We start from the raw sequence: 10,494 nt of genomic DNA, 5'->3' as shown, positions 1-10,494 counted from the left end.
GAAGTGTAGTTAATTTGTAGAGCATTAGCTGAGTATGCATGTCTGGATTCTATCCTTCAAACCACAGGAAGAACAGAAAAAATACACATCAAAAAATAAAGAAAATATTCCCAAAAGATTAGAAATTTTGAGTGAAAGAAATACTAATTAGCAGAAAAATACCAGCCAAGCATCAAAAGAGACATTTTCTAGTACACAATAATAAGCAATGTGTCAAGAATTCTGGTACAAAATCCAGATACCTTACATGAAGGCACACATGCAGTACCCAGGGGTTACAGCTTTGTAGACCACACAATTCTACATAATGTCTTCTTTTTCTATCTAAGAGACTCCCTTTAACATTTCTTACAGAGTTGGTTGATCGGCGATTAATCTTCTCTCATCTTTTGTGTACAGAAAAGACTTTTCTTGTTCACTTGGTTTTAAATATCTATGTCTATATCTATATCTATATCTATATCTATATCTATATCTATATCTATATCTATATATGAGAAAAAAGCAGCTGATGGACCAGGGAGACCCTGAAGCTTGCATAGATGCCTAGCCTGGCCAGCTGATCAGGATCCAGGGACTATGGGCCTCAGACCCTGAGGACCTGAAGCTCCCTGTGTCCATGATGACAGGTGATTGCTGTCATCTCTCTATGCAACTGCTCTGATAACTATACATTCTCCAAGGTTGGGACAGGGGACTTCAAGGGATGGCCAGCTGCTCAATAGTTATCCAGACTTGGAAACACTGAGTGACTGTCCCTTCTGTGAAATCTGCCACAAGGGAGCAAATGGGGAGAACTTGCTGTCCCCATGTGGCTACACCAACACACTGGGTGTTGTGCACAGAGCTGCCTGAAGAAATGGCTGTCCTCTAAACCAGCTACTGTGCCAGACTGAGTTTGCCATGAAACAGCGGCACTGACCTCCCACAGAGCATCTAAAACACCCAGATCTCACACCAAGAAGTGGACTCTGGGCTGTGACATGGTGTGCTTAATGTTCATTACACTGCTGGCTGCCATATCAGGCCAGCCGTACCTGCTTGGGCCCTGGACCACCCCAGTCTGCACAGCTGGCTGGAGACCTTGGGGCTCATTGACCCCAGCATTGCCCTTTTCACCATCTATATGCTCTGGATGCTTGTCTCTTTGCGATACCATCTCCAGCTGTACTCGGAATGGAGAAAAATCAATCAGAAAGCCCAACTAAAGATTTGGGCAGCAGGTCACTTGGAGGACATAGGCAGAGTTTTTTGCTGAGATTGCCAGCTCTGTCCTGCCAGCCGGCTCCCAATAACCACACAGAGACTTATTGTTAATTATAACTGTTTGGCCAATAGCTTCAGCTTGTTACTAACTAGATCTTGCAACTTAAATTAACCCATATTCTCATCTGCTCGCTCTAATCTCTTTCCTCCCTTGACTTTGAGATACTATTAGGCCTTACTAAATGCTGTCTGGCAAAGAGGCTCAAGACAAAATGATTTTTTTTCTCCAGACTGGTATCCAAGAGGCCTCCCATGAGGTGGTAAATTTCAACAAACAGGGATATCACCCAGAGGACAGGTGAAAATCTTGCTTCCTCCAGTGACTCACCAAGCTAAATACTAATTCTCAAGAGGACATGCTTGTCCTCAGCTCTCACTTTCTTTCCTGATTAGCCCCTGATAGTGGGAAATAACTTTCTAGATGATGGCCCCTAAACCCCTCAGAGAGATCTGTTGAATATGGCATTTAAGTCCTTAATGGGCAGGAGGAGCAGGAAATACCAGAAAGGGCTTCTATGATACACAGAAATGTCAACTTCTGGGAGAATCCCTGTGGTACCTCCAGAGAAGACAGGACTCCGCCTGAAGCTTGATTCAAGTGTGGAAATACTGGCCACTGGGCAAAGAATAGCACTTCACCTCATCTGCTACCAGGACCCAGCCCAAACTGTGGACAGGCAGTACACTAAAGGGTCAACTACTCCTCTGTCTCAAATCTCCCAAGTTCACATTTCACAAGAAAATCTCTTGGATCTTTTGGGCCTGCTGGCTAAATACTGATATTGCCCTGCGACCTATGCCTCCAACAAAATAATCTAGATTACCAAGGAGGATCCCTGGGTAATTGTCCAGCTAGCATGTGAGTTGTTGTCATTTTTAATTAATACAGAGACCACTGGGTCCATATGTCCCACTCACTCCAGTAAAACTTATCCTTCCTTGACCTTCATGTCTCCATGATGGGTGTTAATGGCCAGCCCCACTATCCCAGGACTACCGGTCCTCTCTGCTGTTCCTTTTGAGGCCACCTGATCAATCTGAGGAGGGTCACCTTCCTTATTATGCCTAGTTGCCCAAATTCATTATTAGGCAGGGATATCATGACTAAAAATTATGAGTTTTCTTTTCATCCAACTCTTTCCACAATTTCCCTCCTTTTCTTAGCCTCTGAAAACCAATCCCCTTGGGTTCAGCTTTCTTGTAAACACAAATTGAATATAGTTTCCTATCAGGTAACTAAATTATGCCTATCCTGTGAAAGAAATCACAGAGCTGCTTTGACAGATACAATCTTTTTGGTGCTCCATCTGGTCAAAGTTAAAATGCTGATTTCCATTTAAAGAGGCAAACGACCATTGCCTTTGATTTCAGTGTAATAGTGGTATGATATTGGACAGTGACTTTCTCTATGAATAGATCAGTGGTCAGATATTAATGTTATGTCATGAGATAGTGTACCCATTGCTCTCTAAACCGTATGGTAGTCTCTGCATATCTAGGAGCCTGGCAGAAGAGTAGCTTTGGTTTGATTTTAGTTTGAAACGAACAATATACTTTATTCTCAGAGTTTCAAACAAATGAGTAAAAGGAAAATATATTTTCCCCTTGAATATATTTGAGTTTCAGCATATATGTTTCTCTTTAATGTAAACACTTAACCTAAGAAACAGAACTGAAAGATTTTTCTATTTGCCATCTGCCCAAGTAATTTTGTTTCATGATCTTTAGCAACTTCCATTTTCTCTTTTAGATCTTTTAAAAAATATTTTAGTACTAAGACATACTACTGAATGCTTCTTCCTTTCTGACAGTACAACTTCAAGAAGTTAATAAATGTAACTCAGTTGGAGCCTCCAGCTTATCCCTGCATGGTCCTGGAAGCCTGTTCCCTCTCCCTGTCTCTCTCACTCTGTCTCCAAATTCCACCCACTCAAGCTGTCTCCAAACAAAGGAAAGGCACCAAAAAACCCAGTTCCATATTCTTGGTGGCTATTGCATGTGGCGTGATAAATAAAAGATCCAGAGACAGATATTAGGGTTCAAGCTTCAAGCTGAAGGTCAGAGAAACAAAGTAGCCAAGACACTAGCTCTTACTTCTACCTTAGGCTAAAAGCACTGATCCTAACTCCATGAGCTCTCACCAAGCCTCAGTATGGCTAGAGAATAAATGCTTGCTTTGAGATTCTGTTCCTGTCTTAAATACCTCTCATGAGTCCTGGGATTAAAGGTGTGAGCTCTGTCACTCTTTAAGACTGATTCAATCTCCTGTAGCCCTGGGTAGCCTTGAACTCAGAGAGATCCATCTGCCTTTGTCCCTGAGTCCTGGGATTAAAGGTACCACCATTGCCTAGCTCTGTGGCTGCTTTGCTATTTTCATCTCCAGTGGCTTTAGTAAATCATATACAAGATATCACCACACTTCCCCATCTTGTCTAATACAAAAAAGAAAACTACAACTAACATAAGAAAAACTATATACAATAAGCACTCTAAGTATATATAATATATACAGGCATGCAAGCAATAATTATGTCAACAATGTCCAAATCCATTTGCATTTCACAATTTCAGAAAAAAAAATTTAATCCACTTGCATTTGACAACCCAGAGAAAATACTCCATTATCTATCCTATCTTGGTGAGTCCAAAGTCTTGTCCCTAATCTACTTTCTATACAATTTGCATTATCAAATTATCTTTTAATGTCATTGAAGTTTCTTTTCTGAGTCTGGTAAACAATGAAAACTGTAACTTTACTATCTAGTCTTCAACTCCCATAGCAACCTGAGAAGGCCTGACCTGATCTCAGGGAAGCACAGAGGCGACACAGGTGATGGACACAACAGGAATTGAGCTCTGTGCCTTCCAGGAGTTTGCCTAGATTGCCTGGCTGTCTGCTGAGTTCCGCCTTTCCAAAGGCCTGTACTGCAGAGCCAGGGCCCAGGAGCATGGCGCATGGGAGAAAGCCAACCTGTCGGCAGAGGCAGTTGAGATTGCGCCTTGTGTTGGTGCCACAGGTCAGGACAGGCACACGTGAAAGCTGCTTGTTGTAGCCTCGCTCTTAGAGGCAGCCTAGAGAGAGGCACAGCCAGAAGAAAATGTTTGACAAATTCATCTGTTACCTGACTTTTGAGCAACTTGACTCAACCAAGCAGCTTTTCACTAAAAGCAAACAAAACACAGACAGCAACACTTGTCTTTCATTGGGGAAATCTCGGTTACAGAGTCCATGCTGGAATCCTGTCCCCTACCCTAAACTTCTCCAGCTCATGGGCTTCCCTTCCCCCCAGCTTCTCATTCCTATATATATAAAACCCTGCCATTTCAGCCATGCACTTTCTTTCGGCTCCCTCTCTGTTGTCCCCTCTCTCTTTCCCGCCTCTGTCTTGCCCCCCCTCCCGCCCCCATGGCCCAGTGCTTCTGCTGTCCATGTCCAGTGTAATACTTTCCTTCCCTGCTCTGGCCTCTCCCAGATGCCTATGGCTGTACTCTTGCTCATATCTACAATAGAAATCTTCCCCCAACCATACCTCAGAGCAGTCACATGTCCCCACTTTATACTTGCAAGCTACAGGGCTTCTTGATGCAAATCCCATGACAGGAAAGACACTTACTAAACCAAGGACTTTTTAAAATGCTGACAGGATTGTTAAGAGACACGGTCCTTAATTCTACCAAAGAAGCCATTTTCAAGGTGTGGCTCCACTGCTGTCCTTTGGGAAGTTGTCCACACGAGGGGAGGAGGGGGTGCCTGTTGTTCTTGGTGAAAAGGTGCGTGTGCCATTTGTGGGCTGTCCAAAGACAACAATGCTCCTCTTTTGTGTCTTTTGCATTTAAAGTTTTCTGTGCCGTGAAATAATTCTCAACCCCGACGTTCATCACAACCCACTGGGACATGCTATTGTCAGAAGGTCCCACCACTGTCTCAGACAATATTTACTAAAACAGAAGGGGGAAGGATATCCCTACCTGGACTAGTTCTCTCAACAACGCCTTACAAAAGACCACTTCACTGCTGCTGAGAGGCCCTTGTTCGCCTGAGGACAGGCTGCTGAAGCCTACGTGCTAATGAATAGGTATCATGAGGGGAAGATAGTTTGACCTATCCCTCATGGTAATGTGGGGGACAAAATTGTGCTGCTTCTTCCCCTAAGGGGTGAAACAGCCACTTTTGATCCAGTGAAGATCCTGTGTCCAGGTGTGAAGAGGCCTGGAATTGAAAAATGACCCAAGGCTGTTTTTCAGAGGGGTCTGGAAATCGTATCTACGCAGGTAAGTCTGGTCAAGAGACAAGCCAGCTGGACGTTTATCCCCAGGCATTGGCTTTTCATCCAGTGGCTTGCTCCAGTATGAATCAGTAATGATTTACCCCTCCACCTATTGCGGGGTGCTATTCTAACCACCTGGAGTCCCGATGAACTCCTTCCAACTATTTAGCAATTTAGACAGAATTTAATATGTAACATGGATTACCAATACATGAGTGTCAGCAGTTCCTATAACAAGAAGGTGTAATTGGGAATTAACTGTGGCCCACCTCCTGGGTATTTCAACCAATTATGCTGGAATAACCCAGAAAAAGGCTTATGATCAGACCAGTTTTCTTATTAATACTGTAAAAACTCAATAAGCTTCAAGGACTTAATCTCTTTAATTTATTAAAACATTCCTTTTGGTTTAGTTGGTCATGGCTCTTATGTTCTTTTTTTCTTATCTGCTTTATGGTCTGGTGTTCGATATTGCAATGAAACTTCCCTGGAGTAAATAAGAGCATCCATCTTGAGTATCTAAGAAATAAGTAAGGGGAGATGAAGGGAGTAGAGGAAGACCTGAATAAAGGTATGTTGCTAATCTGGCCATGCCAAGGAGTTCAAGACTGCAGACACATGAGAAATTGGCAAAGTCATTTTCCTATAGGGGCACGTCTCAAGAGGGATGGCCAAGTTTTCACTGAGGGTACGTGGGTAATAGAAACAGCATTCTAAATCAACAAGTCTTAACTGACACTGGACACCCATGTGTGGTGACTTGAATAAGAATGACACTACCTGAGAAGGATTAGGAAGTGTAGCCTTGTTGGAAGGAACTGTGTCACTGAGGGTGGGCTATGAAGTTTCAAAAGAACAACAGGCCCAGTGTCATTCTCTTTTTCTGCTGCTTGTGGATCCAGATGTAAAACTCTCAGCTATTTCTCCAGCACAATGACTGCCTGCCTGCATGCTGCCATGTTCTCCTACCAGGATGATAATGGACTAAACCTCTGAAAGTGTAAGTTCCAACTAAATGTTTTCTCACAGCAATAGGACAGTTACTGAGACACCATGTAAAATAAAAAGTACATGTGTTGCACCCAATGTGGGCTCCCCAAAATTTCCAGTAGAAGTCAGGTCCTGTTCCCATTGTGAGTGTGTGTGTGTGTGTGTGTGTGTGTGTGTGTGTGTGTGTGTGTGTGAGAGAGAGAGAGAGAGAGAGAAAGAGAGAGAGAGAGAGAGAGAAAGAGAGAGAGAGAGGTAGTAGTAGTAAAAGAAGAAGGAAAAAAGAAGAGGAAGATAAAAAAATTCAGCATTCAGTAATTTAGCATTTCCCATTAATATGCTTGTGGTAGTTTAAATGAAAATGGCCTCCACAGGCCCATAGTGAGTGGCACTATTAGGAGGTGTGGCCTTTTTTTGAGGAAGTCTATCACTGGAGTTCTGCTTTGAGGTCTCAGATAGATGCTCAGGGCTGGCCCAGTGTCATTTTCTCTTCCTGCTGCCTGCTGATCCAGAGGTAGAACTCTTAGCTATCACTCTGCACCATGTCTACCTTCATGCCATCATACTTCCCACAATGATGATAATGGGCTAAACCTCTGAACTGTAAGCCAGCTCCCCAAAAATGTTTTCCATATGAGTTGCTATGGTCACAGTGTCTCTTCACAGTATAGAAACCCTGAGACAAGGCTACCAAAGGAAAGTTAAATCTAATAGGAGTAACAACAGTAAAGCAGAAATTTAAAAAAAAAAATGAATTAGGGTCCAACAACAGAGGCATGGGAAAGCAACGTTTGCCAGCCACAAAGGAGAATGAAGTTACATTGTTTGTTGAAAAATGAATGCCACAGGAAATGACCAGATTAAGCAAAATAATCCAGCCTCTGAAAGACAAATAGCATCTGCTGTCTCTCATTTACAGTTCCTTGGCTTTATAGGGTCACATAAAATCATGCGTGGTACTGTTAAATGAAATTGTTTAGAGAAACAAAGAGGACAAAAGTGAGTTGGGAACCGTGAGAAAAGAAACAACAGGAAGAACAGGGCAGCAGGGAGTATACCCAACACATAAAATGCATCTATAAGTAATTTAAAAAATCAATAAAAATTAAAAACAGGGGAAAAGCATGTTTTCTAAAAAGATTAATATAGTTAAACTCCAACTACACTGAACAATAACAAAACAAAGGGATGACTCTTATTATCAAGACCAAAAGGTTATGAAAAGATAAATGCTAGCAATAATGTAGCCACTGAAAGAACAAGGTATTCCTTTAAAGTGTGTGATAATAATTCCAGTAATCTAACAAATTTTATACAAAGACATAAATTACAAAACAGACTGAAGAAGAACTAGAAAAACAACATTAGTTGACGATGTTTCTACTAGACAAACAGGAATTTAGAATTGGCAATGTGGCCATGCTTGGGCACCAGCCCACTGCATGAAGCTGTGGGATTCCAAAACAACAGCAAGAGATTTCTCTTTTTTCAAGCCCCACAGATTTACAATACAGATCCATGAAGCCAATTAGCCCAAATTCCCTGTATTTGTTAAGGAAATTAAAATTCCAATTAAATACCTTCCCACAGAGAAAATTATACAGTGAAAAAAAAATTGAGTAAGGGGGGGGGCATACAGATTGTAATTGCAGATTGGCAAGTTGGCAAGTCTTCTTCACTCACACACGAGATAACTATCTCTTTAGAAAATACTTAAGGATCTGTAAAAGGCCACTAGACTTCTTGAGAAAAAGCAGCAACATAGTGTGATCCAAATGGAGATACTTTAATTATATTAATCTGTGCTAGCAATAAACAAAGAAAGTTAACTTTGGTAAGACCATTTATAGTGATATCCAAAACCAAAAGATAACTAAAAGTAAACTTAGAAAACTAACTGAAACTTTACAAATTACTGAAAATGAACTAAAAAGAACCTGCCCCTGGAGAAAAAAAAAAAAAAAAACTATTATAAACCTGAGTTAATAGGTATTTGTCAATGGGCTAGAATTTTAAATGTCTAGGTTCAATTCTCTCTAAGTTGATTAAGCGACTAGATTTATATGAGTCAAACTACAACCATACTTTTTATAAAAATTGCTGCAAGTGTTTTCAATTTTCTAAGAAATAGCAAAAGACTTGGAAAAGTAATTTTAATTTTTTTTTAATTAAGAAGGAGTAAAAGGCCAGCTAAGATGGCTGAGCAGGTAAAGGCTATCAAGCCTGATGCCAAGTTTGACCCTGAAGAACCATTAGGCAGTGTCTTAGGCAGTGCTCTATTGTTGTGAAGTAACACCATGAACATCCAAGTCTTACACAAGAAAACATTTCACTGACACTTGCTTCCAGTTTTGGTCCATTATCATGGTGGGAAGCACGGTGACGCAGGTAGACATAGTGCTGGAGAAGTAGCTAAGAGTTCTATATATGGATTTTCCAGGAAGCAGGAAGAGAGACTCTGGGCTTGGAATGGGCTTTTTGAAACCTCAAAAGCCACCCCTAGTGACATACTTCCCCCAACAAGACCTTTCACATAGTGATACTTCCAAATGACCAAGTATTCAAATGTATGAGACTATGGAAACTATTCTCATTCAAACCACCACACACGTTATGCCCAATAAAAGACTTTTAAAGGGGTCTAGAGAGATGGCTCAGTGTTTAAAAGTATTGACTGCTCTTTCAGTGGATCCTGGTTCAATGCCTAGCTCCCACATCCTATTGGAGATGCCACACCTTCTTCTGACTCCATGGGCACCTACACACAGATAGTGCACAGAACCACACTTCCCCACACACTCAAAAAATAAATATCCCCCCAAAGCTATACATTTTAGAAAAAAAATTTATAGGAACAAGATCTGGATAAAATATGAACAATTATACTCATCTAAATCCAAAAATATACCAAATATTTATTGATTTGGATAATGACAAAACTATGATATATCCCTACACAAAATATTGTTTCATAATTAAAAAAAATAATTATAGCATACCAAGAAACAAGGTTGAATTGAAGAAATAATATATTAAACCCAAGAAGACTGACACAAAGGCTTGCATACCGTATCATTCCAATTTTACCAAATTCTGGAAGAGACAGAATTAACCTATAGAAACAGCAAAGAAATCAATGAGTCCTTTGGTGTTCAAGACCAAATATGACTTCAAAGGGGCTCAGGGGATCCCTTTAGAGTAATTGAAACATTCTGAGTCTTGATTACACTGGTACTCAGTTGTATACATTTGTCAAGATTCATTAAACTGAACAGTGAAAATGTGTAGATTTTGTTGCACATAAATTATGTCTGTATAGACTTGATTAAGACAGTCTATTTGAGGACATGGTCCAGTTACATAAAAGATGATTTGAAATAAACTCATAGGTAAAGCAATTGTGAGTGGGAAAATGTGGTACTAGACTTAAATACAAAGAAGTGTCAATTTAAATATACTCTAGCAATTTAGTAGCCACATAAAGCAGTCATTTTGTTATTAATATTTAAAAGATAATTAATGGTAAGACAATTCAGTAAGGTAGTCAAATGCAAAATTAAAATGCAAATTTTCATTGCTTTGCTATCTACAAATAAAATTATAGTGCAACCACATTTAAATTAGCAACCACAAAGTAGATACACTTTGAAAATCACATGCAAAGAAATAAAAAGAAGAGATGTGAAAATATTTCAGGATTCTACTGTGAAGCATAAAATATATTTGAAGGAAGTAAGATAATTGTGCTTGTTACCTCTCAACAAAAAGCCTCAAACTTATGAAATTTCAGATATTTGGCTGTGGATTTCCTGGAGTTTAGCTGGTCTGAGAGGAACACAGCTGGGCAAATTTGCTTCACTGTACAATTTTCAGGGTAGGCTCAGCTGCTTCTTTGAGTTATGGCAGCTAGGAAGAATTTGCCTCTCTGGGACCTGAAGTCCAGCTGCAAAATGTTCCTTTGATGGCAATGATA

At 40.5% G+C, this 10,494-nt stretch overlaps 1 pseudogene; it reads left to right on the top strand.

Annotated features, from left to right (window-relative positions):
• The first annotated feature begins 619 nt into the window (after positions 1–619).
• LOC100764279 lies at positions 620–1,258 on the top strand (annotated as a pseudogene).
• Positions 1,259–10,494: the final 9,236 nt, after the last annotated feature.

This window comes from Cricetulus griseus (genome assembly GCF_003668045.3).
Source record: "Cricetulus griseus strain 17A/GY chromosome 1 unlocalized genomic scaffold, alternate assembly CriGri-PICRH-1.0 chr1_0, whole genome shotgun sequence".
Taxonomy (NCBI): Eukaryota; Metazoa; Chordata; class Mammalia; order Rodentia; family Cricetidae; genus Cricetulus; species Cricetulus griseus.
The sequence above is the reverse complement of the archived record's forward strand: the minus strand, read 5'-3'. Positions and strand labels throughout refer to the sequence as shown.